At 38.3% G+C, this 26,285-nt stretch overlaps 1 long non-coding RNA gene across 2 annotated transcripts in view; it reads right to left on the reverse strand.

Annotated features, from left to right (window-relative positions):
• LOC139440845 (uncharacterized) overlaps nucleotides 1–26,285 on the reverse strand; it is a 191,488-nt gene that overhangs the window by 122,355 nt on the left and 42,848 nt on the right. For both annotated transcript variants that reach the window (XR_011651108.1, XR_011651109.1), the window contains exon 2: nucleotides 14,846–14,921. This is a non-coding gene — a long non-coding RNA (uncharacterized lncRNA). The remainder of the gene's footprint in view (nucleotides 1–14,845; nucleotides 14,922–26,285) is intronic.

Here is a 26,285-nt window from a genome sequence, read left to right on the forward strand (position 1 = left end):
ACCAGAACAGAATGAAGAAAGAAGAATTCAAAAAAAAAAAAAAATGAGGAGAGGCTTAGGTACCTCCAGGACAGCTTTAAACTTTCCAACATCCGATTCATAGGGGTGTCAGAAGGAGAAAAACAAGGGCAAGAAATCGAAAACTTATTTGAACAAATAAGGAAAACTTCCCCAATCTGGCAAAGGAAATAGACTTCCAGGAAGTCCAGGAAGCCCAGAGTTCCAAAGAAATTGGATCCAAAGAGGAACACAGCAAGGCACATCATAATTACATTAGACAAGATTAAAGATAAAGAGAGAATCTTAAAAGCATCAAGAGAAAAGGAGACAGATACCTACAAAGGAATACCCATACCACTATCAGCTGCTTTCTCAAAAGAAACTTTGCAGGCAAGAAGGGGCTGGAAAGGAGTATTCGAAGTCATGAAAGGCAAGGGCCTACATCCAAGATTACTGTATCCAGCAAAGCTATCATTTAGAATGGAAGGGCAGATAAAGTGCTTCCCAGATAAGGTCAAGTTAAAGGAGTTCATCATCACCCAGCCCTTATTACATGAAATGTTAAAGGGACTTACCTAAGAAAAAGAAGATAAAAAATATGAACAGTAAAATGACAACAAACTCACAGCTACTAAGAACCGAACCTAAAAACAAAAGCAAACTAAGCAAACACCTAGAACAGGAACAGAATCACAGAAATGGAGATCACATGGAGGTTATCAGTGGGGAGAGGGAGGGGGAGGTTGGGGGGGAAGGTACAGGGAATAAGAAGCATAACTGGCAGGCATTAAATAGATCGGGAGAAGTTAAGAATAGTATAGAAAACAGAGAAGCCAAAGAACTTATATATACAACCCATGGATACGAACTAAGGAGGGGGGATGCTGGAGGGTAGGGGGTGCAGGGCAGAGGTTGATAAAAGGGAGAAAAAAGAGAACAACTGTGATAGCATAATCAAGAAAATATACTTTAAAAAAGAAAGAAAAAAATGGAAGGGAGGAAATTATGTGACAGTTTATATTTGTCAGCAATTTTATCGAAATGCTGATTGCCAGAGGATGTAGAAAGACTTAAGTGTAAATACAGAAAAAATAAAGTCAATTCTTTAAAGAAATGCAATGAATAACTCTAGGAAAAACAAAAATTATGTTCTGTGACAGAAATTAAATTATGTGTATTACCTGGCTCAGTAGTGAATTAGATTTCCATGGTTAAAAAAGTTAATTCTTGAAAACATAGAAATAAATACCAAAAGAAACAGATATTTGAAAGTAGTCACCTTTAGAGAGTGGGGTTAATGTGGCTGGGGTTGGGGCAGCAGTTGTCTTATTTAGTGTTAGACAGCCATTCAGGGCCTGGCACACATTTATTCTGGGGTGGGGCGATCCACACGTGCTGCAAGCTACCTATGGCACTGTGGGACGTCCCAACTCCCGTATATACTGGTGCACACGAAGCTGGCAGGGTACCAATACTGACCTTCTAGTTATGTAACAGAGCTTCATTCTACACACACGGGCCCCTATGCAAGGTTATATGAACACTCCTCAGTTATGTTTGCCCAGACATCTGGGTGAGGGAGCCAAACTGACTCCATTATCCCTACATTTAGTATGAACTATTTAAGCACTATTTGACTTTTAAACTTTTATACCTATATACTTTTGATAAAAATACATTGTAAGCATTTAAAAGTATAAGTTTGTATTTCTAGCCATTCTAGGAAAAGTAAAAGCTTGGCATGCCTTTCCCAAAGTTTAGCATTGGAGCAAAAGGGAGAGTAGCTAAAGGGGAGATGGCTTTTTACACATACAAATTAAGCTTTGCTGGGTTTTGTGGAACGGAGGAAAAGCGTTAGGATTGGGGTTCTGTCTGTAAGGGCCTTGACCATACAATTTTGTTAGTGAGCTCTGTGGGCATTGATCCAGCCCTGATGAATACGGAGAGGGACTTTCATGAACCTCAGAAGGTTGAATTCCGTGTGTTCATTTGGGTTGTTGAGTTTCTCATTCCCATTACTGGCTATTGGCCCAAGCATATTTTTCATTTTGAAAAATGTCTCTCTGGGCTGCTTGCGTATGCTTTGGGCTTGTGCTAAATCCTTGATGTATCAGAGCATCTTACTGGATGTAAGGCCATTAGATGAATAAGAAAACAAGAGGCTGAAGAACCAGAACACATGTTGAATCAATGGGGAAGATTTACCTTGAATTTTGTCTATGAGCAGGAATGCTCTGTACCTTCTTACTCATCTTCAAAGCAATTTTTCTTCATTTGCAAAATAGGTCCCAAGACAGGATGGTAAGTCTTGGTTAGTAATTACATTTTTTTTCTTACTTAAATGAGTTTCAAAATCTTACATCAGCCGGCTTTTTAACATAGCTGATTATATGCAGGAATCAATGTTCTGTCATGCCTTACTCATTCAACTGTAGCAAAAATATTTCTGAGACCAGCAACTAGTCATTTGAATTCAGGCATGTGATTTTTTTAAATCTTAAATATGTGGAGTTGTTTACACTCAGGTTAAGAATTAAGGGAGATCAAACCCTTGTCCTAGGTATCATTGGCAAATATGTTTTTCCATACTGTTGGTTCTCTTTTCATTTTAATGCTGTTTTCTTTAGCCATGCAGAAGATTTTTATTTTGATGTGGGGGGGGGGCATGGCAGGGGGAAAATGGAGACAACTGTGCTTAAACAACAATGTGTGTGTGTGTGTGTGTGTGTTTATTTATTTATTTTTATTCAGTTACAATTGTCTGCATTTTCTCCCCATCCTGCACCAATCCCACCTCCCTCCCCCACCTCTACCCTCCCCCTTGATTTTGTCCTTGTGTCCTTTATAGTAGCTCCTGTAGACCCCTCTCCCCACTATCCCCTACCCACTCCCCTCTGGCTATTGTTACAAATACCATATGATCTCACCTTTAACTGGAACATAATCAAGAAAAGAAAAAAGCAAGCAAAATATAATCAGAGACATTGAAATTAAGAACAATGTAAACAACAATTTTAAAGAGTTTAAAAAGATTAAAAAAATTAAAAAAAGAATTAAGGGAGAAATGTATTCTAGTTTAGGATCAGATAAAGAAGGAACATGGTAGGTTTGGGGAAAAAAACTACCATTCTTAAGCATCTACTATGTACCAGACACTTTACATACCTCATTCTATCAATCTTCACCAGAAACTCTGCATTATTCTTATTTTAAAGATGAGATACAAAGAGGTCATGTGATTTTTTTCAAGGCTTCTAGCTAGTAAGTTGTGGATCTAGAATTTTTAAATCATTTTTTATTTTCAATTACAGTTTATGTATTAGTTTTAGTGTACAGCCCAGTGATTGGACACTATATAACTTACTAAGTCATCAACCCAATAACACTCATACTTATCTGACACCATACATAGTTATTAGATTATTATTGACTGTTCTCTGTGCTGTACTTTACATCCCCATGACTTTTCTGCAACTACCAATTTGTACTTTTTAATCCCTTCACCTTTTCACCTAGTCTCCTAACCCCCTCCTTTCTGGCAACTGTCAAAATGTTCTCTGTATTATCTATGAGTCTGTTTCTGTTCTGCTTGTTCATTGATTTTGTTTTTTAGATTCGATTGTTGATAGGTATGTATTTATTTCCATTTTATTGTTCATATTTTTTATCAGTTTTTTCTTCCTCTTATTGGTTCGTTGGTGATGAACTCCTTTAGCTTTTTTTATTTTTGTTTGATAAGCTCTTTATATGACCTTCAATTTTAAATGATATCTTTGCTGGGTAGAATAATCTTGGTTGTATGGTCTTGCTTTTCATCACTTTGAATATTTCTTGCCAATCCTTTCTGGACTGCAAAGTTTCTTTTTTTTTTTTTTTTTTTTTTTTTTAAATATATTTATTGATTATGCTATTACAGTTGTCCCATTTCCCCCCCCACTCCACTCCATCCTGCCCACCCCCCTCCCTCCCACATTCCCCCCCCATAGTTCATGTCCATGGGTCATACTTATAAGTTCTTTGGCTTCTACATTTCCTACACTATTTTTACCCTCCCCCTGTCTATTTTCCACCTATCATGTATGCTACTTATTCTCTGTACCTTTACCCCCCTCTCCCCCTCCCACTCCCTTATTGACAACCCTCATGTTCTAGTTGTTTGCCTAGTTTGCTCTCGTTTTTGTTTTATGTGTGGTCGTTAATAACTGTGAGTTTGCTGTCATTTTTACTGTTCCTATTTTTGATCTTTTTCTTAGGTAACTCCCTTTAACATTTCATATAATAAGGGCTTGGTGATGATGAGCCTCTTCAACTTGACCTTATCTGAGAAGCACTTTATCCTCCCTTCCATTCTAAATGATAGCTTTGCTGGATACAGTAATCTTGGACGTAGGTCCTTGCGTTTAATCTTGGGTAATGTAATTATGATGTGTCTTGTTGTGTTCCTCCTTGGGTCCAGCTTCTTTGGGACTCTCTGAGCTTCCTGGACTTCCCGGAAGTCTATTTCCTTTGCCAGATTGGGGAAGTTCTCCATTATTTGTTCAAATAAGTTTTCAATTTTTTGTTCTTCCTCTTCTCCTTCTGGCACCCCTATAATCCGGATGTTGGAACGTTTCAAGGTGTCCTGGAGGTTCCTAAGCCTCTCCTCATTTTTCCAAGTTCTTGTTTCTTCATTCTTTTCTGGTTGGATGTTTGTTTCTTCCTTCTGGTCCACACCATTGATTTGAGTCCCAGTTTCCTTCTCATCACTATTGGTTCCCTGAACATTTTCCTTTGTTTCTCTTAGCATAGGCTTCATTTTTTCATCTGTTTTTCGAATAGATTCAACCAAGTCTGTGAGCATATTGATAACCAGTGCTTTGAACTGTGCATCCGATAGGTTGGCTATCTCTTCGTCGCTTAGTTGTATTTTTTCTGGAGCTTTGAAGTGTTCTGTCATTTGGGCCATTTTTTTTTGTTTGTTTGTCTTGGCGCGTCTGTTACTTTAAGGGGAGGAGCCTTAGGTGTTCACCGGGGCTGGGTAATGCTGGTCGCTGCGCAGTGATGCTGTACGTGGGGGCGGGGCTGAGCAGGAGCAATGGCGCCCGCCTCACTCTCCTCCGGATTTCAGTCTTTCACTCCGCTACCCACAATCAAACTGGGCCCCTCTGGTGCTGGTTCCCGAGTAAGTGGGCCTGTGCACACTCTAGGCCCCTGTGGGTCTCTCCAACAACCTCTCCTGTGAGGCTGGGAGTCTCTCCTGCTGCCCCAACCCCCAGGGGCGCTTTCAATCAGAGGTTTGAGGCTTTATTTCCCCGAGCTGGAGCCCTGGGTTGCGCAGCGGTCTGCTTCTCTGCCCGCCGTTCGTCCGGTTTATCTGTGGGCGAATGTGGTGCTGCAATGTGCTATCCGCCACTCTGCCTGCCCCACTCTCCGCCACTCTGAGTCCGGCCCTCTGGGTTTATCTGTGCAAATGTGGGACCGCAGGGTCTGCTAGTGCTCAGACTGCCTGCGCCATTTGTCCCACACTCCGCCAGTCTCAGTCCCGCCACAGCCACGCGAGTCCTCTCCACCCCAGTGCCGTCTCCGCCCCTCCTACCAGTCTGGATGAATGATTATTTTCTGTTTCCTTGGTGTTGGTCCCCCTTGCTGTTTGATTCTCTGTCGGTTCTGGTTGTGCGAGGAGGCGCAGTGTGTCTACCTACGCCGCCATCTTGGTTCTCTCTGGACTGCAAAGTTTCTATTGAGAAATCAGCTGACAGTCTTATGGGAATTCCTTTGTAGGTAACTAACTGTATTTTTCTTGCTCCTTTTAAGATTCTCTCTTTGTCTTTAACTTTAGGCATTTTAATAATTATGTGCCTTGGTGTGGGCTTCTTTGGGTTCATCTTATTTGAGACCCCCCATGATTCCTGGACTTGTCTATTTCCTTCAACAGGTTAGGGAAGTTTTCTATCAATTTCTTATTCTCTCCTCCCTCCAGTATCCCCATGATGCAAATGTTGGTGCAATTGAAGTTTATCAGAGGCTTCTTATAGTATCCTCATTTTTTAAATTATTTTCTTTCTTTTCTTTTTCTTTTTTTTGCTGTTCTGATTGGATGTTTTTTGCTTCCTTATCTTCCTAATCTCTTATTTGGTTCTCTGCTTTATCTACTCCACTTTTGATTCCCTGTAGTGTATTCTTTATTTAAATCAGTGTATCCTTCATATCTGACTGATTCTTTTTTATGGTTTCCATGTCCTTTTTTATGCTGTTGAAATTCTTGCTAAGTTCATCTACTCTCTCCCTGAGGTCATTAAGCATCCTTATAACCAGTTTTTTGAATTCTCCATCTAGTAAATTGCTTGTCTCTATTTTGTTTAGTTTTCTTTCTGGAATTTTGTTCTGTTCTTTCATTTGGGACATGTTTCTTTGTCTCTTCATTTTGACAGCTTCCCTTTGTTTCTATGTATTATGTAGAGCTGCTATATTTCCCAGGCTTGGTAGAGTGGCCTAATGTAGGAAGTATCCTGTAAGGTCCAGTGGCACAGCCTTCTTGTTCATCTGAGCTAGGCACTCTAAATATGCCCCTCCATGAGTCCCTCATATGGGCTTTGTACACCTTCCTGTTGTAGTTGAGCCTTAATTGCGGTTGGCACATCAGTGAGAGAGATTTACCCCCAGGCAGATCAGCTACAAGGACTGGCTGCAACCACCATGGAGGATCAGCTGTTCAGGGGCCTACCGCACAGAGCAGGATTTACTTCAATAAGGCTATGGTTCCCGCTGAGTGCAACCCTTGAGTGTGTTGCTTGTGGAGGTGGTTGGGTTGTACTTCAATGTGGTCTGGATCTCCCACTGGGTGTGCTGGCTCTGGGGCCTCCTGGGAGGTACAGAAAAGGTCAGCTGTTGCCTGTGTTCTGGCCAGGGCTACCTGGCATGAGCTACAAAGTAATCTGCAGAAGGCTGCTACATGCCCTGGGCCTCTACACAGGAGAGGCCAAGCTGTGAACCAAGGCTGTTTCCCCTAGTGTCAAGCCAGGGGCCACTTAGCAAGAGGTGCAGGGTAAACAGAGGCCAGATGCTGCTTATTTGAAAGATTTCAGGAAAGTCTGAAGCATGAGATAAAATATACCATTTGTATGCAAAAGCCATTTGAAACAGCTAGGGTAGGCCAGCCAACTGGGTGGAGCAGGGCCTTGGGGAATCACCAGGATGGGTGAACAGTGTTAGCCAGGTTGATGGGGACTCAGATATGGCACCTTGGTGCTGGCTCTTTGGGATTAAGGCCTACTAAAGAAATAATGGCCTTTGCCAGCACTTTTGTCTGGGAGAAATCTGGCCCTCCAGCTCTCATCCTGATGACTATTCAATTCCTCCTTTTATGTCCTGGTGCCTTTTGTACTACTGGCCCACCTCAGAGGGAGCGAGTCTGAGTAAGTCCATGCTCAAGCCCTTTAAGTGGGGCTGTCTGGGACTCCAGAAGACCTCCGTCTCACTGAGTCACAATGCCTGCTGGCTCTTGCAGCCAGAGGTTATAGGGACTTCTCTTCCTGGCACTGGACCCCTAAGCTGGGAGGCTTGGTGTGGGACTGGGACTCCTCAGGTGGGACCTCTGCAGTTGAGATATCCTTCTCACATCTCCACTCCTCCTACCTGTCTCAATGCAGCTTTCTGTTTATATCCTTAGTTGTAGGACCTCTGTTTATCTAGAATTCAGACAGTTCTGAATGATGGTTGTTCTCTATCGTTTAGTTGTAATTTTGATGTTGTGGGAGGATGTGAGTACCTACATCACTATCTTGACCAGAAGACCTTTGAAACTGGAATTTTAACTAAGGTTTACTAGCAACAACAACAAAAAAAACCAGAGAGTGGTTGAGCAATTTTTTTTGTGTCAATATAACTTATAGCAAAATCTTTTGTAAAACAGGTTTAAAATGTGGAAATTGTCTGGCTCCAGTTCTAACCTATTAAATCAGAATTTCTGGGAGATTGGACAAAGAATTCTCTGTGACTTCTGTGTACCCCAAGGTTTGAGAACCTCTGCTATATCATATATATAAATTATGATCCCATTATTTTGCAGAATACATGGTGTTGTCCTGCAATTGAATTCCCTTGAAGTTTAATCCTGTTTTATCATCAACTGTTTCTCCATGTCTAAGGATGCAGTCAGAATTTCTGAAAACTACATATAAAAAATATCAGAAGATTAAATTTTAGACTCACACTGGGCTACAAAGACTTAGCATTTTCTCCTTAGACAAATGTTATGAAATAGTCATACAAGACAATGGAAGAGCAGGAAGAACAAGAGCTGACACATTTTCTGTGTGTGGATTCATGACAAGAACAGTGACTGGGCTACATCTGTTTACTGTGGTTTCTTAATGACTGATACAAGTTTTAACAGATAAAAGCATAGATTTTCCCCTACTCATTCTAATAGACTGATAGTGTGTGCTAATCAGTTTTTATCTCTCTTTCTTTCTTTCTCTTTTTTTGGCAGTCATTAAGTATAGTTAATGCCTTGAATAGCTTAGACTTTGAGAAGACAATGAATGTTCTTAAAATCCCTGGAATGGTTATTATCAGAAATTTAATTTTAAAGAAAGTTAGAGATAGATAAAAATCAAGTGCAATAAAATAAAAAAAATAGGGAAGGGGGAGAAAAGAATGGAAGAGTTTGTACTAGACCATTTTTTCCATAAACCCAAAATAAATGGACCATGTCCTAAATATTTTACATTTAAGCAGACATGACATAATGAGAAGAGATGAGGGCAGTTTATGCTTTTCCTATTGTGATCCTTTCCAAAAATGGAAACTGCTTAATGTAGAAATGTAGGAGGTATGGATTTTGGCACCAGCATGTGTTTTTCTTTTTTAATATCTCAGTGTATTTTAAAATAAGAGTGTATAAAGTCACCCGTTCAATCTGCAATATTCATTATGAGCTTAACAAATATTTATTGGATGACCTTTATATTAAAAACCTCTGAGATTTAAAACACTGAACTCCTAGTCAGGGAGAAAGGAGACAGAAGTTCAAGACTCGATTACTTGTGTGACTTCAAGCTGGTTGCTCATTTCCTCTGACACTCATTTCTTTTTCTGTAAAAACATACCAAATATTTTTGAGAGCCTTTCAGTCTGTATCTGTTTTTACAATTATGTCACAAGGAGAGTCTGATTTTTTTTGGTGGATTAGGAGATTTTGAATGAGGTTATCATAAATTTAAATTAATGAAAAATTAACACCAACATAATGGTCATTATTTTTGGATAATATATTCAGATACTATGAGTCCAATCAAGGTCCCTAGTCAGCATCTGCCTGTTTCTGAGACAGTTATCAAGTTAGTTCTTCTGCGAATAAAATAAAGTGTTAATGTTTAAGATGTAAAATGGAGAGGATTAAGTCATAAAACATTTGCATCCCGATCACCCTGTGAGCTACTGTATTCCATTTATTTTTAAACAGCTCTACTGAGGTATAATTAATTGATGTACAATAAACTGCACATATTTAAATTGTACTGTCTTATAAGTTTTGACATGTGACAAATGCCCTCATGTTCAATATGACTTATGAATCCATCATCACAATAAAGATATTGAACATGGACAGCACTCTCAGAAGACTTATGCTCTTTTGTCATCCTTCCCTTCCACTTCTGCCCATAACAGCCCCTCCTGCTCACCCTTCTGGCAACCAATGATCTGCTTTCTGTCACTATACATCATTTTATAGTTCCTACATTTTTTAATAAATAGAATTATATAGTATATATTCTTCTTTCATCTGCTGTCTTTCAAGCCAAGTGATTTTTAAAAATTTATTTATTTTTAAGGGAGAAGAAAATCAATCACAGCCTGATGTGATGCTAGAACTGGAAAGACCTTAGCAATTTCCTGGTCCAGGGATGGCAAACAGCTGGCATGAGGGGCCTCATTCCTCCATCCTGAGCTTATGGCTAATTTTTCACAAAACACTCTCCCATTGCATCAAGATTCATCTAAGCTACCTCAACTCAGTACCCCAGGTGTCCACTACCAATCACTCAAACTAGGACTGTAAGATAAAACCTATTTGCAATTCAACATCTAGACCATTCTCTTAATTTTACAGATACAAGAACTGAGGCTTCCAATCAGTAGCAGGGCTCAAAATGGGACCAGATCCGCAACTGAGCATAATCATTGCAGAATGTTTCCATAATCCTAAATGGCCAAATATTTTTCCATGAGTACATGATGGCAAAGTAGATGTGTAGACACAATATGACAGAGCTGACTTGGAAATAAAGATTGAGACTTTCAATCTGTTTTGCTTATTGACAGACTGAGCCCAGGTAAGAAATGGAAACTTTTACCAATAGAACAAAAAACATTTCCACTGATTTAGAAACTAATCCTATTTGTCAAGCAACCCCAAAGAAAAACCTAGCATGAGATTTTTGTTTGTTTGTTTTTGTTTTTTTTTACCTATCCAACTTTACATTGAGCCAGAAAAGAATATCCACATAAATTTCAGAGTCATTAGAAATCTCCACCCACTTCAAAACCCTTCTCTTATGTCAGTTCCTGGTAATGTAAAGTTCCTCTATAAATATATAGACTATCAGTACACATGGAATGATTATACTGAAAAATAAATTCCTGTAGAGTGAAAGAATTTTTAATTAGGGTGTCAATAATCATCAATAGATTATTTTTAAGGGCAGTTTGTGATAAAGAGTTGGAAAAGAGAAAGCACGTTGCAGGAGAAAGAGTGTAGATAAAGGAGTCTGGGACAACACAGAGTATTTTATTTTTAACAATATTGAGGATAAGTGAGGATTAATTGATTTGCCCAAGTTCTTTCAGGTAAAAACAAATTCTGACCCTGAATCCTCTGACCTAATTCACATTATTCACTCTACTGTATTGTGCCCATCTCCGGTCATTCCTCAGAGACCTCGTCCATGACCAAAAATTATCTAATAAATACCAGATAATCTCTAATGTTAAGTGAACACTTACTTTGTGCTACGCCACACAGGTACAACCTGTTTTATTGCTCTTTTCCTTGTTGTGCTTTGCATATACTGCATTTTCTACAAATTAAAGGTTTGTGACAACCTTACACCGAGTAAGTCTATCAGTACCATTTTGCCAATAGCATTTTCTCACTTCATGTCTCTATGCCACATTTTCATAATTCTCACAATATTTCAAAATTTTCATTATTATATTTGTTATGGAGACCTATGACTCATGATCTTTGATATTCCTATTGTAATTGTTTTAGAGTGCCAAGAAACACACCCATGTGACATCAAACTTAATCAATAAATGTGTATGTTCTGACTGCTCCATTGGCTGGTTGTCCCCCATCTGTCTCCCTCTCCTCAGGCCTCCCTATTCCCTGAGAAACTAAAATATTAAAATTAGGTCAATTCATAACCCGTCAATAACCTCTAAGTGTTCAAGTGAAAGGAAGAGTTGCACACCTCTTTAAATCAAAAGCTCACAATGACTGAGCTTAGTGAGGAAGGCATGTCAGAAGCCGAGACAGGCTGAATGCTAGGCCTCTTGTACCAAAAGTTATCCGTGCTGAAAAGGCAAAGGAAAAGTTCTTGAAGGAAATTAAAAGTGCTATTCCAGTGAACACATAAATGACGAGAAAGCAAAGCAGCCTTATTGATGATATGGAGAAAGTTTTAGTGATCTGTATAGAAGATCAGACCAACTGCAGCATTCCTTTCAGTTAAAGTCTAATTCAGCACAAGGCTCTAACTCTCTTTAAGTTTATGAAGATTGAGAGAAGTGAGGAAGTTTCAGAATAAACATTTGAAGCTAGCAGAAGTTGGTTCATGAGATTAAGTAAAGAAATAATCTCCATAACATAAAAGTAGAAGGTGAAGCAGCAAGTGCTGATATAGAAGCTATAGCAAGTTATCCAGAAGCTCTGGCTAAAAAATTAATGAAGATGGCTAAATTAAAGACAGATTTTCAATGTAGAAGAAATAGCCTTATATTGGGGGGAAAAAGCCATCTAGGACTTTCATAGCTAGAGAGGAGAAGTCAACACCTGGCTTCAAGGCTTTAAAGGACAGGCTGGCTCTCTTGCTAGGAGCTAATGCTGTTGGTGACCTTAAATTGAAGCCAATCCTCATTCACCATTCTGAAAATCCTAGGAACCTTAAGAATTACGCTAAATCTACTCTGCCTGTGCTCTGTAAATGGAACGACAAAGCCTGTGTGACAGCACATCTGTTTACAACATGGTTTACTGAATATTTTAAGCCCACTCTTGAGACCTACTACTCAGAAAAAAAGGATTCCTTTCAAAATATCACTATTCATTGACAATGCACCTGGTAACTCAAGAGTTCTGATGAAGACCTATCAGGTGATTAATGTTGTTTTCAGGCCTGCTAATACAACATCCATGCTTCAGCCCCTGGATCAAGGAGTATTTTTAACTTTAAAGTATTATTATTTACGAAGTACATTTTGTAAGGCAATAGGCGCCATTGAGAATGATTTCTCTAATGTATCTGGGCAAAGTAAATTGAAAACCGTCCAGAAAGAACTCACCATCCTAGATGCCATTAAGAACATTCAGGAATCATGGAGGATGTCAAAATATCAACACTAACAGGAGTTTGGATAAAGTTGATTCCAATCTATATGGATGGTTTTGAGGGGTTCAAGACTTCAGTAAAAGAAGTAACTGCACATTTGTTAGAAATAGTAAGAGAACTATAATTAGAAGTGGAGCCTGAATATGTGATTGAATTACTGTAATCTCATGATAAAATTGTCATGCATGAGGCGTTGTTCTTTCACAGATGAGCAAAGAAAGTGGTTTCCTGAGATGGAATATGTTCCTGGTGAAGATGCTGTAAAGATTGTTGATAAACAAAGAATTTAGAATAAAGTATTTTTAATTAAAGTATGTACATTTTTTTAGACATAATGCTGGGTAAGCATAACTCTTACATGCACTGGGAAATAAAAAAATGTGTGCCTTTATCGCAGTGGTCTGGAACCAATTTCACAATATCTCTGAGGTATGCCTGTTAACTTACTACTTCCCATATATATTAACCTCACTTAATACTCATAGAAAACTAGGGAAGTAAATTATTTTATTTTATCCACTTTCACATAAGAAAAATAAGTCTTATAGAAAATAAGTAATTTGCCTAGGGACTTCTGGCTAGAAAATGACAGAAAAGAGATTTGAAGCACAATCTATCTGATTGCAAGCCAAACATCTAAATGCTACACTAATGTGCTTCTAGACTTATCAGAGCCTAATAGAAAAATCTTAGCCTTGTTTTGTATGTTCCTCAGACTTAAGAATGTAATTATGGGACAATATATTATAATTCTAAGGAATTTATATTTTTTCCACTTTTTCTAAAAATCAACAAAAAATGTAGAAGGACATCTGATGTAAGATTTTGAGAGACACCTAACTGCAGAGATCAACCACCAAACCAATGCCCTTGATTAAAATTATGATATTTTATACTTCAAAATGTCTGCTCAATGATAACAGTTTAATGTTAAACATGTTTGTCACAAACCTCATCCTTCTATCTGTTTACACACATATCTATTTATACATACAAATATGATTCCAAAAATATGCAACAAACTTCACAAACTTCTGGGTCACAGCTGAAAGGTCTCCTCTTGGAATTGCTGTGAGCCTGTCTCTGGCTAGTCAAACGGACAGAGTTCAACCTAGGAGCTTTTAAAAGGCTGGGAATGACATGCACCTATGTTTCATCGAGGCTAAAGTCTTTGGGATACTAGTGGTGATGTTCACTAAGTGGAAATTCTCAATAGGTCAGTTGTTAGAAGCCAGAGGAATCTGGAAGAATCTAGATGCAATGAAAAGCAGTGTTTAGAAATGAAGAGCTGGAACCTGAGGATCTACTAAAAGAATTAGTGTTATTTCTATTTGTCTGAAGGAAGATCAACTTCTTAACCAGAGTAAGTATCAATAAAACAGAGCCTTTGAGAATGTGCCCATTTTTCTGCCCTCATGACTTAATCACCTCCCAAAGGCTCCAGCTCCAAATACCATCACATTGGGGATCAGAATTTCAAAATATGAGCTTTAGGGGGATACAACATTCAGTCTATAGCAGTCCCTAAGTCTTCTAGCATTGTCTGGGAAGGCAAGAGAGAATATCCATAGAAGGTTTAGGAGAGGACATGCCTGTTTCTCTGTTCTGGGCAGTGTTCTGAGGAGGATGAAATCACATGCGGTAGAGAGTAAAGTTACCACCCAGGAAAGACATTACTAAGGAACTCTGGAAGCTGGTAAGGGCTATTCTTGTCTATGGGGAAAATATTAAAACCCCAAGTCTCTACTTACACAGGAATATAAACATGTCAGTTGAATACCCCAGTCTCTCTCTGTGAATTAGTATAAAGTCACTTAATATTAATATCTTGATCATTTGTCCCAAGCTGTTACTGCTAGTGTGGGACTTCTGGTTCCTTGCAACATTATTCAAAACAGGGATGGAAAATATGTGGAATAAGATATTGGTGATAATGAATATACTAAAAGCCACCAGTATACACTTCAAAGTGATTAAAGTGGGGGATTTTACATATGCGAATTTTATCTTGAAAAAAAAATTTACTCAGAATATTTTTGGAACTCCTAAAACTATGTCTCACAAATGCTTACAAAACCAGTCCAAGACTCCTACTCACTTCTGGCTTCTACTACATCCCACTGCTTTTTAAATTAAATATATATATGACATCCAGAAAAGTGAACAGAAAATGCACAATCCAAAATCACATCATCACCCACCATCAACAAATATTAACATTTTGCCACGATTAAAAATGAAATGTAACATACAGTTGAAGACTTTTTTCATCTCATTTGTCTCTCTCTCCAAAGACAGTGACTTTTCTGAAGCTGTTTTGCTTCCTTTCTGTAATACATTTAAAAATATTTAGCACTCATATTTTAATATATTGTACACAATATTATTTCCTAAGTTTACATTTGATAAATAAATGGTATCTTATGCCACACAAATTTTTATTCCATACTGTTTTCAAGATTTTTGTAGAAACATGTAAATGTGTTTAATTTGTTTTAACTGCTGTATACTATTCCACCATATGTAGTACAACAATTACGGTGGACATGTAGATTGTTTCCAGATATTTGCTGTTTCAAAAAAAATGGCACTCATCATCATTGCCCATGTCACCATGTATACATTTCTATGAGTTTAATATTTCTATGTTTCTCAAAAGTGCATACATATGAAATAAAATGTATACAAAGTATTTCCAAATTCCTCTCCAAAGAGGTTGTTGCTATTTTCTCATGTGTCCCCCCACATTTGGTATATTTGCACTCATTTTTGTTGTATTCATGAATGAGAAATAGCATCTCCTTATTTACATTTCATTAATTATTATGGATTTTGATCTTTCTTTCTTAAGGTTTTTGGCCATTTGTATTCCTTACTCTGCAAATTTGTAGCTCATAACTTTGCCAGTTTTCTGTGTGCTGTTTGTCTCTCTTATTAATTTATATAGCCTAAGTTCTACTTTTCTTTTAATTATATATCTCCAAATTTAAGATGTATAATAAAAATTTAAATGTATATATAATCAAGTTTATCAATCTCTTCTTCATGGTTTCAGCATTTACATCTGGTTAGAGATTCTTTCCTGTCTTGTCACAAAGACACTATTCTATATTTTATTGATAATTTCACACTTTTGCTGTTAACATTTAGGTATTTGTTCCTCATGGTAATTTTTCTGGCAATAGATCTAATGTTTTTTCCCATGTACACAGACAATTTTCAGAGCAACTGTTACAAAATAGTGCATTTTTTTCAATTTAACATGTCATTTCTCTCATACACCAAGTTCTTTTTCTGCACTCTTTTTGTTTCAAGCATCTATTCATTTATCCTGAAATTGTACCATGTTATCTTAAGTACTTCAGCTTTATTATAAACAGGTTTTGATATCTGAAAAAGAAAGTCCTAGTTGTGGGTTGGATTCCCAGGGGAAGAAAACCCTAAGATGGATATTAGCATGTGTAGAGTTTTATCAGGGATTCCTCTTGGGATTAAAATATGTGGAAGAGAAAAGAAAGAAGCTGAATTGAGCAGAAGGAGAAGTTGAACTATAATGCAGCACCAGTGGAGGTCTCAGACAATCGCACTGGGAGCTCTGGCTGAGTTAGCCTTTCAGAGTTGTCCCAAAAGGGGACAAAGGACTGGGTGGGCCTTTATACACAAGACTTGATTAGTAAACTACCTGGGACAAGGGGCATAGCCTTGGGCTGGATGGTTCTTTCAACTGAGGCAATATCCAAAGGCAGTCGACAAGCATCTATCAGCAGCACTCTCAGCATTTGGGGGCATTAATTCCTTCATTCTAGAGAGGAATGCATGGCACACCACATCCTCCCATTTTTTTCTTATTCACAATCACTTCAACTACCCATGGCTCTTCACTGTCAATATAAATATTACAATCTTCTCAGAAAATTCCATAAAAATAAAACAACGCCTGTTGGGGTATGTTTGAATTCAGAATAGTTAAATTTTGTGAGGACATGACATTTATGATACTGAATTTCCTCATTCATTCACCATAGTCTTTCTATTTATTGGTCTTCTTTCATGTACTATAATAATATTTTATAATATTTTTAAAATGGTATTTTGTATGATTTGTTAAATTTATTCTTACATATGTCAGTTTTTGTTGCTATTTCAATTGTGATTGTTTTTATTATTATTACATTTTTTAAATTATTTGAAGGAATTCAACTCATAGGAATTCAACTGATTCCTCTATCTTGATCTCATGATGGCAACCTTAATGAAACTTCATTATTTCTGTTATCTTTAAATGCCCTTAGAATTTTATGTAGAAAAAAATAGCATAGCTAGTTATGACAATAAAGTGCAACACTAAATAAATGCAATAATAGTTGGTGTTCTTATTCTGTTCTTGACTTTATTTTTTTAAATATATTTTATTGATTATGCTATTACTGTTGTTCCATTTCCCCCCCTTTATTCCTCTCCACCCTGCACACCCCCTCTCACCCCTAATCCCCTCCTTTAGTTCATGCCCATGGGTTGTACATACAAGTTCTTTGGCTTCAATATTTCCTATACTATTCTTAACCTCCCCCTGTCTATTTTCTACCTACCATTTATGCTAATTATTCTCTATACCTTTTCCCCCCTCCCAATTTCCCACTGATAACCCTCCATGTGATCTCTATTTCTGTGATTCTGTTCCTGTTCTAGGTGTTTGCTTAGTTTGTTTTTGTTTTTAGATTCGGTTGTTAGTAGCTGTGAGTTTGTTGTCATTTTACTGTTCATATTTTTTATCTTCTTTTTCTTAGGTCAGTCCCTTTAACATTTCATATAATAATGGCTTGGTGATGATGAATTCCTTTAACTTGACCTTATCTGGAAAGCACTTTATCTTCCCTTCCATTCTAAATGATAGCTTTGCTGGATACAGTAATCTTGGATGTAGGCCCTTGCCTTTCATGACTTCAAATACTTCTTTCTAGCCCCTTCTTGCCTGCAAAGTTTCTTTTGAGAAAGCAGCTGATAGTGGTATGGGTATTCCTTTGTAGGTATCTGTCTCCTTTTCTCTTGATGCTTTTAAGATGCTCTCTTTATCTTTAATCTTGTCTAATGTAATTATGATGTGCCTTGGTGTGTTCCTCCTTGGGTCCAACTTCTTATGATCCTCTGAGCTTCCAGGACTTCCTGGAAGTCTATTTCCTTTGACAGATTGGGGAAGTTCTTCATTATTTGTTCAAGTAAGTTTTCAATTTCTTGCTCTTCCTTTTCTCCTTCTGGAACCCCTATGATTCGGATGTTGGAATGTTTAAAGCTGTCCTGGAGGTTACTAAGCCTTTCCTCATTTTTTTGAATTCTTGTTTCTTCATTCTGTTCTGGTTCAATGTTTCTTCTTCCTTCTGCTCCAAACTGTTGACTTGAGTCCTGGTTTCCTTCCTGTCACTGCTGGTTCTCTGTAGAATTTTCTTTATTTCACATAATGCAACCTTCATTGCTGCCTTGGTCTTTTTTATGCTGTTGAAGTACCCAGTGAGTTCCTGCAGCACCTTGATAACCAGTATTTTGAACTGTGCATCTGATACGTTGGCTATCTCTTTGTTGCTTAGTTGTATTTTTTTCTGGATCTTTTCTGGATCTTTGTTCATTCATTTGAGCCATTTTTTTCCTGTCGCAGTGCACCTGTTATGTAGTAAGGGGCGGAGCCTTAGGTGTTCACCAGTGCAGGGCAACCCTTGTTGCTACACTGTGATACTGTATGTGGGGGAGGGGTACAAGAGGGAACAAGGCCTCTTGCTCTACTCTCTGCTGGTTTTCAGTCACTTCCCCAACTATCTGCAATCAAATTTGGCTCTTCTGGTGCTGATTCCTGGTGGGTGGGTTTGTGTGCATTCTAGGACCCTATGGGTTTCTCCAATGACCTCTCCTGTGAGGCTGGCAGTTTCTCCTGCTGCCCCCACAGGTGTTTTCATTCAGAAGTTTGAGGCTATTTCCCAGCACTGGAACCCTGTGTTGTGGGGTCTGTCTCGCTCCCCAGTTATTCCTCCTGGTTAATCTGCACTCAAATGTGGGACTGCCCAGTTCACCAGTCGCTTCCTTGCCCACCAGCTGCTGTCTTGCCTGCCCTGGTCCTCCAGCCACCATCTTGCCACAAGTTCTCTCCACTCAGCTGCCCATCTCCATCCCTCCTACTGGTCTGGATGAATGTTTCTTCTTTAACTCTTTGGTTTTCAGACTTCCATACAATTTGAATTTCTGGCAGTTCTGGTTGTTTTTTGTTTTTGAATTTGTTGTTGTCCTTCTTTTGGTTGTGCAAGGAGGCACAGTGTGTCTACCTATGCCTCCATCTTGGCTGGAAGTCCCATTTATTATTCTGTTCTTGACTTTAAAGAGAATGCTAAATAACCTTAATGAGGTTAAGTTCTGTCCAAATCCTAATTTTTTCCCTTAAATGATTTTTAAATCAATGTACTAAACAATTTAGAGGTATTAATAAGTTAATTCTGATGATATAGGAACTATTATTATCTAATTTTACTAATGAGAAAATTGAGGTTAATGACTTGTCCAAGATCACACAGCTGGCACATGGTAAAGCTGGGATTTGAACACAGATGTCTGTCTTCAGAGTACTGTTCTCAACTGGGACACTCATTGCCTCTCTCTCAAGCTCTCTAGCAAGCTCACCCAACTTTCTTGATGTTATTTCATTGTACTTTATTTCTACCTTATTTTAATTTTCTTCCCCAACTTTCATTTTTATTCAGACTTCTAGACTAATGATAAGATTCCTTGCCACTTCTAGACTTAATTTGACAGAAGAGGCAACACTTTTGGCATCCTGTCTTTGAGATTTGTGCAAGAATCTTAGTTCCAGCTTTTGACAGGGGCAAGGCAACATTTATGGCCCTTGCCAGGGCACTAAAACCCAACTTCCTGGACATTAGGATTACATTTGGGAACAATACCCCATTGGTCAGTAGTTATGGCATTAGCTCACATGTTTACTATTCTGTTTTCATGGTTTTTTTTTTCATTTTTTAACATGTAATGTTTTTCTTTTTGATCACATTTCATTATAATTTTTTGCTATATTTTTACCCAGCATTTCTATGTTTGGAGTCATCTCAGTCCCAATGTTGCTGGAATTCCCACTGCCTTTTTTGTCCCTTCTAAGCTCTTCTTAGCATTTCCCCGGGCTCTGCCTCCAGTCACTGTGTTAACCTGGCTCAGTCACTCCAAATTTACTTAATGATGCTCAGCTTTGCAGTTTCTTGAGAAGCTGGAGAGAAGATTCTTTCCTCTGTATGACACTTAGGTGCTGGTAGGGGGACAAGGGACAAGGTAGGCACCTAGGTCTACACATAACTCTTTCAGTGTGCTCCCACTGGAGTAGGTTCAGCTCACAATTCGTCTCCTGCCAGATTTTTCTTATATAATGATGAGTTGGACTTCAGCGGCACTGTCCACTCTTTAGCTGATGCTTCTGCTGACACTCAAACCCTCCACACCCAGAAGCCTCAGTAGATGCAAATAGATACTTGTGCAGGGACAAGGGTGGGGTAAAGAGGGTGTCACGTCACTTTGCATTGTGGACTTGCCCAGTCTCACCTCTGGCCTACCGTGACACACTACTATGTACTAAAAACAAAACAATCAAACATGGTATGAATTTTGTTTTAAGAGAAAAAATTAAAACTTTCGTTTCAAATGGAGCTGCTTTCTTTGTAGCGATGAGATAGTTCATCAGTTTTTCCTTCATAAAAGAGAAGTAGAATGACTACAGAAATCCTGATTCTGGATCCCATTTTTATAAGGCTTTAAATTGGCATTTTAAGACAGAATGTTAAGCTTAGATAACGTGTGAATATCCACAATTAAGGAGCTTATGTGGGTGGGGACCAGTTCTACTGATTTGGTAAAGACAAATTTCTTCAATATTTACTTATTTAGTTGTTTGTTTGTTTATTTATTTATAATTTGCATTCCTTAAAACCCACCTATTTTTGAGGAGTATACAGCTCTGAGTTTTAACACATGCCTAGCCATGTAACTGTGATCACAATCAGGGATGTTCCACCACTCCCAAAATTCCCTTGTGCTGCCTCTTGCAATCATCTTCCCTGACCTATAACCCTCAGTAACCACTGATCTGTTTTCTATCATTTTGCTTTCTCCAGAATGTCGTGTAAAACAATCATACAGTATGTAATTTTTTGAGACTACCTTGTTTCACTTATAAGAACACATCTGAAATTCATCCATGTACCAACAGTTTATTCCTGTTTAATGCTGAGTAATATTTTAATGTATGGATTTACTGTAGTTTGTTTAGTCATTCACCTGTTGAAGGAAGTTTGGTTTCTCTGTGTGTGTGTGTGTGAATGTAAGTGTTCATTTCTCTAGAGTAAATACAGAGGAGGAGGATTTCTGGGTCATGTAGTAAGTGTATGTTTAACTCCAAAAGACACTGCCAATGATATTCCAGAGTGGCTATGCCACACTATCTGAAAGTTCCTGTGGTTTCACATTTTTGTCAGAAGTGCTAATTTTTTAAAATCCTTACCTGAGGATATTTTCATTGATTTTAGAGAGACAGAAAGGGAGAAAGAGGAAAAATACATTGATGTGAGAAAGAAACATCAATCAGTTACCTCCTGTAAGTGCCCTGCTCTGGGATCGAACCTGTAACCTAGGTATGTGCCCTGACAGAGGATCGAACCCATAACTTTTTAGTGTATGGGATGATGATCCAACTGAGTTCCCCTGCCAGGGCAGAAGTACTACTTTTTGTGTGCTTTTTTGTTACTTTTTTTTTAAACTTAGACATCTTATAATAGGTGTGGAATAATATGGATAGCAAATAAGCACATACACAAAAAATGCCAAATATAGTTAATCATTAGGAAAAATGCAAACCAAACTCTTTAAAAACTCTTATGAAAAGGGTATTAGGCTTTATACTCAAGAGATAAAAATATCTCTTTGGGGGAGGTGTATTGCAGCAATGTCAGAAGTATGACTCTCAATTATACAGAGCTTGTGGATGGAAGAAGAAAAAAAGAGACTTTCAATAAAGATTCTGGAAGAATGCCTGGTACACACACACACACACACACACACACACACACACACACCCCTCAGTGTCCTGAAAGTCACTTGCTGGGTATCTCTAATCTGTTGGAAATTGGATGTAGAATTTATTCTCAAATAATGGATTTTTGACAGTTGTTTTAAAAAAGGTATTATATTTGCAGTTGAAAAGTGCAATTTTTCTGTGCTGTCTCAAAACTCAATGGTCCCTTCACTACAGAATCAATGTGTTACATACAAGATAGAGAGGAAGTATGATTGGGCATCTGTCCCACCAATGGGTTCTATAAAACTGAGGCCCTCCTGTGGTTTGTACATTTATACAGTGCCAGAAACTTGAGGTAAAACTATAGCCACAGACTTAAACTCCTGCCAGAAGACCTTGCCCCCTACAAGTCATCTCTCTCAACAAGCTCCAAGAGCCTTTGTTCCCTTGGCCTTCTCCAGTTTCCCCTCAGCACTTTGGAATTCTGAACCTTTCTCTCCTACTTATTTGTTCCTGAGACTTGAAGAACTCCCAGATCTAAGCCTCTTGGTCTTCTTTTGTGTCTCATCCTGCCTCCAACTCACCCTAAACCTCAGCCCCAGACTTCTAGCCAAGGACACTTCTCACTCTATTAGCCAGGCAAGGCTTCCCAGGGTGGCAGGGACTTTTTTCTCTGTGGTGCCCCTGAAGGCTCCCACCGAGTTCCTCCAATTTTGCCTTCCTACACTGATGTTTTCTTCTCCATTTTTTTTTTTTGTCAGCCCAAAGGACATGTTTCTCCACATTGAGCTTTGGCAGCACTGTTACCTAAACTCTACAACTCACATTTGAGTCTTGATTTAATTTTCTTTTCCTTCAGATTGTGGAAATTTTTCAATTAGTTTCTTCCTAACATGTTCCATACATTTTCATTAGCTTTCTTTGACCACCTCTATGTCCATACATACTGTTGGTTAATTATTCAAAGTCATTTAAGTCCACTCCTAAATTGAGGGCCCCACTGTCCAATGATTGATTAGAACATTAAGAATGGTTATGTTTTTCATGGGCTTCATTATAGGGGCGTTTCTATGGTATATTGTACCAGGAAAGTATATTGGAGTCAATTATTTTGATCTGTTCATTCTGGAAAGAGGAGATAATACTCTTTGAGAAGAAGTACGGCCTGAGAGAATTGATGGTAAGAGCTTGGCACTTCAAGCACAAGGCAGATTCTAGCCCCTTATTCTGTTGATGACTCATGATAAGACCTTTAAAAAGCCATTTGGAAGTATGCTTGTCTGTTAAGTGAGGATAAACTGCCTCACAGGTTTTAGATGAGGAATACATTGCTAAATGACTTTCCTAATACATAGTGTTAGGGACCTGAGAGCCAAACAGTGGGGAAATGGCTCTCTGGATATCAACACATATTCCCCCCTCATAGGTAAGTCAGTTCTTTTAGGCAATAGAACTCATGCATGGAACCTAGAAAAAAATTACCAAAATCACAAATGAGACAATTCTTTCAGGCAGCTACCATTTGGTGTGTGCAGGTAGATACAGAATTTTAGATGAAGTTAATCTAATTTTTAATGACATGGAAGCTTCCTTTTTGTTTCATATTGGTGTTTAAGTCTACTAAGTAGAATTTATTTAATGGCCTACAAATATTGGACCTGAGGCCCCAAAACACAAAAGGCTGTATTTACACGGGCAAATTAGATTGGAGATCTCAACTGGGTTAGGTCCACAGAATTTAATCATCAGTGAAATATACATATTTCTATCAGCTTGGCCTTTCTATTCAGTCCTGTCTGTGGAAGCACCTAAGTTTTCTGATGTGTACTTGAGTATATACAATAATAATAGTCTCTGCTGACCTCCAGAGTTTTTGCCCCTAGAACTACAAAGTAGCTGTGCAGCTCCCTCTGGACATAGCTGAGGCTCCACTGAAGGTTGGTCATTAAGCCCCAGGATCAGAACTATGCATGTTTTAATCTCATTGCTATGGGAGTCACTAATTGGCAGCTCAGGGAATAACTTCTTCAGTGGTAACCTGCAGTGGAAATCCCATATGGAAGCAGTATCCTCATGTTGTTTTGTACTGATCTACAGGACACTCTCTCACCTTTCTTTAATGCCTCTAGCAAGTGGTAGTTTTTCCCTCTGCTAGCCATCATCCCTTTCATTTTCATAATAAGTTTTCATAACTCTTCCAACTCTTTAGTGTAGACCATCTGAATTGTAATCCACAATTCAAGGACCAAAACTACTTGACACTGCTTAGATCCTGAACCTCAAACTCTTGTTCATGAGGAAGTGTCATTCATGTTGAGATGGAAAAACAATGAGTAAAATTGTAAAGGCATAAAAAAAAAGAATTGAGGGTGGCAAGATGGTGGAGGAGTGAGTGGAAGCCACATTAACCTCTTCTAAGGAGCAATCTGCAATTACCACTAAACTGTAGAGAAATTACCAGAACAACTGACCAATAGCAGGAGAGAAGCCTTATAACAATGGACAGACAGAAGAATGAGCTTCAACACTAATAGACTGCACCTGCACAACAACATATAAGACGTGGTGGGTGGACTCACCCTCAGTCAACCAGCTGGAGGGAAGGACCCACCAAAGAATGACCCAACAACAATCAAAACCCAATTACATCCAGAGGGCCAACATAAATGGCATCCGAAGAACAACAAGTTCAGGAGATCAAGGAGACTGCACCCCTGAATCTCTCATATCTTCTATCATAGAAGTTCACACTGCAAACTCAGGGAGTCAGAACAGATAAATTTAAGAAGCAGAGGCTAACAAGAAGAGTCTCACAAATAATGGGAAGACAAAGAAACAATCCCTAAATGAAAGGAAAGGAGGAAGCCACAGAAAGAATGCTAAATGAAATAGAGACAAGTCAACTATCAGATATTAAGTTCAAAGCAATGGTTATAAGGAAGCTCAATGAGCTCACTGAGAATTACTAAAAATTACTGGGAAACTACAATGACCTCACTGCAAACTACCAACATGAAAAAGGAAATAGAAACTATCAACAAGGGCCAAGAGGAAATGAAGGATACAATTTCTGAATTGAAGAAGATAGTAGAAGGAATCAAAGCAGGCTTGATGAAGCAGAGGATCAAATCAGCAATCTGGAGGACAAGGTAGAAAAAAACTCTCAGAAAGAGCAAGAAAAGGAAAAGAGACTCAGAAAGAATGAAGAGGGGTTAAGGGAAATGCAGGACAACATGAAATGGAATAATATCCGTATAATAAGGATACCAGAAGGAGAGGAAGAAGAGCAAGGGATAGAAAACTTGTTTGAAAAAGTAATCATGGAAGACTTCCCTAATTTGATGAGAGAAAAAGTCACACAAACCCAGGAATCACAGAGTCCCAATCAAGAGGAACACAAAGAGGCCCACTCCAAGACACATCATAATTAAAATGGCAAAATTCCAAGACAAAGAGAGAATCTTAAAGGCAGCAAGGGAGAAACGGGAAGTAACATACAAGGGAGCCCCAATAAGATTAGCAGCTGACTTCTCAATGGAAACACTCCAAGCCAGAGGGGAATGGCAAGAAATATTCCAAGTAATGAGAACCAGAGGCCTGCAACCAAGACTACTTTACCCAGCAAGTATCTCAACTAAAATGGAAGGCCAAGTAAGGAGTTTCCCAGAAAAAACAGGCCTCAAAGAATACACCTCCACCAAATCACCTCTGCAAGAGATGCTAAAGGGACTGCATTAAGAAAAGGAAGAAAAAGAGTGAGAGAGAGAAGAAGGAACACAGGTATGAAGGAAGTAAAATGGCAATGAATAAGTACCTATCAATAATAACCTTAAATGTAAATGGATTAAATGTTTCAATCAAATGACATAAAGTAGCTGAATGGATAAGAAATAATGACCCACACATATGCCGCTTACAAGAGACCCACCTCAGAACAAAAGACCTACACAGACTGAAAGTGAAGGGTTGGAAAAAATATTCTAAGCAAATGGACAGGAAAAAAAAAGCCAGGGTAGCAACATTCATATCAGACAAAATAGACTTCAAAACAAGGGACATAGAAAGAGACCCAGAAGGTCACTTCATAATACTCAATGAAAGAATCCATCAAGAAGACATGAACATTATAAACATGTATGCAACCAACTAGGAACACCCAAATATTTAAGGAAAATCTTGGAGACTTCAAGAAAGATATTGATAGCAACACAATTATAGTAGGGCATTTTAACATCCCACTGTCAAAAATGGATAGATCCTCCAAAAAAAAAATCAAAAAAGATTGCAGCATTGAACAATGTCCTAGATCAAATGGACTTAACATATATATAGAACCTTTCATCCCAAAGAATCAACATACATAATCTTTTCCAATGCACATGGGAGATTTTTAAAGATGAACCACATGATAGGACACAAAACAAGCCTCAACAAATTCAAAAAAATTGAAATCATATCAAGCATTTTCTCCAACCACAAGGGACTGAAACTAGAAACAAATCTCAAGGATAAAACTCAAAAACAGACAAATTCATGGAGATTGAGTAGCATGCTATTAAACAATGAATGGGTCAAGAAGGAAATCCAGGAAAAAAAAAAAAAAAAAAAAAAAAAAAGAAGGAAATCCAGGAAGAAATCAA

The sequence above is a fragment of the Desmodus rotundus genome, chromosome 4 (genome assembly GCF_022682495.2).
Source record: "Desmodus rotundus isolate HL8 chromosome 4, HLdesRot8A.1, whole genome shotgun sequence".
Taxonomy (NCBI): Eukaryota; Metazoa; Chordata; class Mammalia; order Chiroptera; family Phyllostomidae; genus Desmodus; species Desmodus rotundus.